Source organism: Penaeus monodon, chromosome 4 (assembly GCF_015228065.2).
Source record: "Penaeus monodon isolate SGIC_2016 chromosome 4, NSTDA_Pmon_1, whole genome shotgun sequence".
In the NCBI taxonomy this organism is placed as follows: Eukaryota; Metazoa; Arthropoda; class Malacostraca; order Decapoda; family Penaeidae; genus Penaeus; species Penaeus monodon.
Window position 1 is genome coordinate 40,247,079 of NC_051389.1, and position 5,000 is coordinate 40,252,078.

At 38.7% G+C, this 5,000-nt stretch overlaps 1 protein-coding gene across 2 annotated transcripts in view; it reads left to right on the forward strand.

The window, feature by feature from the left end:
• Positions 1–1,671: 1,671 nt before the first annotated feature.
• The window catches only part of LOC119572207 (methyl farnesoate epoxidase-like), a 14,376-nt gene continuing 11,047 nt past the window's right edge, over positions 1,672–5,000 (forward strand). Inside the window, exon 1 of one of the 2 annotated variants that reach the window (XM_037919184.1) lies at positions 1,672–1,722. The gene's annotated coding sequence lies outside the window, so the exon portion shown is untranslated. Of the gene's footprint in view, positions 1,723–3,209; positions 3,243–5,000 lie in introns of those variants that run through there. The other variant, XM_037919185.1, reaches the window with a different exon arrangement.

The following is a 5,000-nucleotide window of genomic DNA, read 5'->3' on the forward strand; positions in this document are numbered from 1 at the left end:
ACACCACCTCTTCTCTGTTGCCTTTCTATTTCTCTTACTATTTGGCCCTTATGTGTATGTTCTGGTTCCCTGACTATTTATAGCAGTCTGACCAATGATAACCGACACGGCACCGAAGGAGGATCCTGCTGCAGAACCGGTCACCTTAGGATGCTGTGGGAAGGACGTCATCAGAAGGTCGCAGATCCAGTCAACTCCAGGAGCTCCTTAACAGCCCGCAGATCCAGTCAACTCCAGGAGCTCCTTAACACATCAGCCACCTGAGTTGCCGCCCCCCCTGCCCGACGCCGTAGATCCAGATGAAGATTACGAGGATGTAGAGATCGAGCATGCCGCCGTGAAGGACCTGGACGAGTTCTGTGAAGACGTGTGGACGAGGACGCCGCTGAGTTAGGCCTGGACGAGGACTATGAGGAAGTCCAGACGAATCCGGAGTCAAGGAGGACCTGTGCGAGACTTTCGAGGACGTGTGGACGTCGAGGATGGACAGATGACACCGAAGACCAGGAAGAAGAGGACAACAGGGACGAACAGCCACGACGATGCACTAGGACAACACATGAGAACGAGATGACCAGCCAAGTTCGGTCACCCTTCAGGCAAATCTAAAACGCCTCGAGGGCGAGGCTTGAGTAGGTGGCCGAGCAATGTACAATGTAGCAAACAGGACTGGTGACCTCACCTCGCTACCCCATGCTTCCTCCAGCTACTTCTATCACTTCCGGCAGCTAGAACGGTCACTACTTATACCGAGGATGACCTAGGCCTCAGAGATTTCGTCGCCAGCACCCGACGTGGTAAGGTCGGCCTAGCCCTCCCCCTCCGGGCAGCTGACACGACGCGTGACCCTGCATACCTCTCGCGTGTTCCCATACTGTGTGTCAACTCTTAGTAATAAAGAGTCGCGCCGTTATATCAGTATCACTACCCTGCAAAGTCATTATAATAGGGTTCTGTACCCGTTATAGAGAGAGAGAGAGATGTGTGTGTGCTTTTTAACGTCTTACATTTCTCCCATGACAGTGTATATATATATATATATATATATATATATATATATATATATATATATATATATATATATACATATATTATGTATCTATGTATATATATATATATATATATATATATATATATATATATATATATATATATATATATATATATATACATATATATTTATACATTTGTATGTGTGTATGTGTATGTGTGTGTGTGTGTGTGTGTGTGTGTGTGTGTGTGTGTGTGTGTGTGTGTGTGTGTACATATACATATATGCGTATATACCTATATACAGTCGCGGTGCTTCCCGCACCCCCCCACATAGACCCTGCACACAGTCGTCATTCAAATGACATTCAACGTTTTGTGGATTGACAGTGGTATACCTAGCCCTTGTAAGGCTAAAATTATAGAAAATCATAGCATCAACAAAGTTTGTGCACTCAGTCGAAAAGCATCTTCATGTCGTTAGGATTGGAAATTGGGAGGGACTGGGCTAAAAGTACCCTCACCCACACATCCTGCTCTACAAAATCTCTCCCAATATTAATGAAGGGCACAGCCGGGAAGGCGGGGGAGAGGGGAGGGGGTACGGCTTACATAAGCATGTGAGCGGGGGTTATACAAGAACCCGGTCCTACGCTGCAGCCCAGGACTCCACCCAGAGTTAGTATACCACGTAACTCACGCAGAGCAGGATCCCCGCTTCTACGCAGCTAGGTTGACAGGATACTGATTCTTTACATTTAACTTTCGTTATTTTTACATATTTTCCTCTCAATTGTAAAATACTGCTTTTGCTGTTGTTAAAATTACATACAATCCCCAGTATTACTGTTAGCCTCCTCCTCCTCCTCCTCCTCCTCCTCATCATCATCATCATCATCATCATCATCATCATCATCATCATCATCATCATCATCATCATCATCATCATCACCATCATCATCATCATGTGTGTGTGTGTGTGTGTGTGTGTTTATTTGTGTCTGTGTGTGTATGTGTGTATACATGTGTACACGTGTACAATTGTATATGCACACACACACACACACACACACACACACACACACACACACACACACACACACACACACACACACACACACACACTCACTTCGCTTTTTAACGTCTCACATTTCTCACATGACAGTACCTACAGATGCATATATAGCATATACGCATATATATATATATATATATATATATATATATATATATATATATATATATATATATATATATATATATATGTATATATATATATATATATATATATATATATGTATATATATATATATATATATATATATATATATATATACATGCATACATTTATACATACATACATACATACATACATACATACATACATACATACATACATACATACATACATACATATTCATATACATTTATATATATATATATATGTATATATATATACATTTGTGTGTGTATGTGTATATGTATATATATATATATATATATATATATATATATATATATATATATATACATATATACATATATGCGTATATGCCTATATATACGTCTGTAGGTAGGTACTGTCATGGGAGAAATGTGACACGTTAAAAAGCTAAGCTTTACTTGAGAATGACAGTGAAGGAGTGCCAAGGCCGCTAGAACATTGGTAGCAGGTGTTTGGGTATCGGGCGGGCAGGAGGAGGCACGACTGTCTGATTCCCCATGGTATCAGAATGTAGTGCCTCAAGGAAAACTGCTTATCAGGTGAACAAGGTGTTAACATTTCATAAAATAATTGGTAAATTTTATTTCGTATACAAACTTGAAGTCGCGGTGCTTCCCGCACCTCCCCACATAGACCCTGCCCACAGTCGTCATTCAAATGACATTCAACGTTTTGTGGATTGACAGTGGTATACCTAGCCCTTGTAGGCTAAAATTATAGAAAATCATAGCATCAACAAAGTTTGTGCACTCAGTCGAAAAGCATCTTCATGTCGTTAGGATTGGAAATTGGGAGGGACTGGGCTAAAAGTACCCTCACCCACACATCCTGCTCTACAAAATCTCTCCCAATATTAATGAAGGGCACAGCCGGGAAGGCGGGGGAGAGGGGAGGGGGTACGGCTTACATAAGCATGTGAGCGGGGGTTATACAAGAGCCCGGTCCTACGCTGCAGCCCAGGACTCCACCCAGGGTTAGTATACCACGTAACTCACGCAGAGCAGGATCCTCGCTTCTACGCAGCTAGGTTGACAGGATACTGATTCTTTACATTTAACTTTCGTTATTTTTACATATTTTCCTCTCAATTGTAAAATACTGCTTTTGCTGTTGTTAAAATTACATACAATCCCCAGTATTACTGTCCTCCTCCTCCTCCTCATCATCATCCTCATCATCATCATCATCACCATCACCATCACCATCACCATCACCATCACCATCACCATCACCATCACCATCACCATTCATCATCATCATCATCATCATCATCATCATCATCATCATCATCACCATCACCATCATCATCATCATCATCATCATCATCATCATCATCATCATTATCATCATCCTCATCAACATCCTCATCACTTGTTGTTATTGTAATTACTAGTATTTTTATCATCATTATTATCGATGATATTATCATTATTATTTTTGACGTTATTTTATTCATGAATTATAAAAAATGTAACGATGATGATGATGATGATGATGATGATGATGATGATGATGATGATGATGATGATGATGATGATGATGATGATGATGATGATGATGGTGATGATAACAACAACAACAATATAATAATAATGGTAAGAATAATAACAGTAATGACAATAACAGTAATGATAATAATAATAATGATAATAATGTAGTGATAATAAGAGTAATAATAATAATAATAATGATAATAATGAATAATGATAATGATAATGATAATGATAATAATGATAATGATAATAACTGTAACAACAACAAAAAATAATAACAGTAATAATGATGATGATATGATAATAATAATGATTGATAATGATATTAATAACAATAATAATGATAATGATCATTATCAACATTATCATCAACATAATCATAGTGATGATCATATTGACAATAATGACACATAAAGTTAATAATGATATTAATGATAATAATAATAATGATAATAATAATAATAATAATAATAATAATAATAATAATAATAATAATAATAATAATAATAATAATAATAATAATAAGAGCTATACTAAAATCGGAGCTAAACGGAGGGAACACGATAAAAGCCATCAACACCTGGGCTATTCCTGTGCTACGATATTCGGCAGGTATAATAGACTGGACAAAGCTAGAACAACAGAATATAGACAGAAAAAACAGAAAACTGATGACTATCTACCATTCTTTGCACCCAAGAGCGTGCACGGATTATACCTAAAGAGAAGTGAAGGAGGTAGAGGATTAATAAGCGCAGAAGAAGCCATCAGAACCGAATGCTGCGCCCTGGGCCAATATATAAAGGAATCTACCAACCCAATCCTAAGATTGGTCTGGACCAACAATATAATTAAAGAAAACGAAGATAGCAAATCATACAAAGAGAGAATGACAGAGGAGAAAAGAACTGAATGGATAGAAAAACCTCTCGCAGGGCAATACCATCGCCAAGTACAAGAAATCCAGGACAAGAACAGCTGGAACTGGTTAAAAAGAGGAGAAATAAAAAAAAACGAGAGACTAATAACATCAGCCCAAGGTCAAGCTCTAAGAACCAGAGTAATAAGAGCAAGAATAGGAGGTAGAGGGGGAAATACAAAGTGCAGAATGTGCGGCCAAAAGGATGAGACCATAAATCACATCACCAGTGAATGCTCCAAATTGGCACAGAAGGAGTATAAAAGGAGGCACGACAAAGTAGCCACAGCAGTACACTGGGCACTTTGCAAACACCACAAACTCCCTAGTACAGCAGACGTATGGTACAAGCACGAGCCACAGGCAGTAGTAG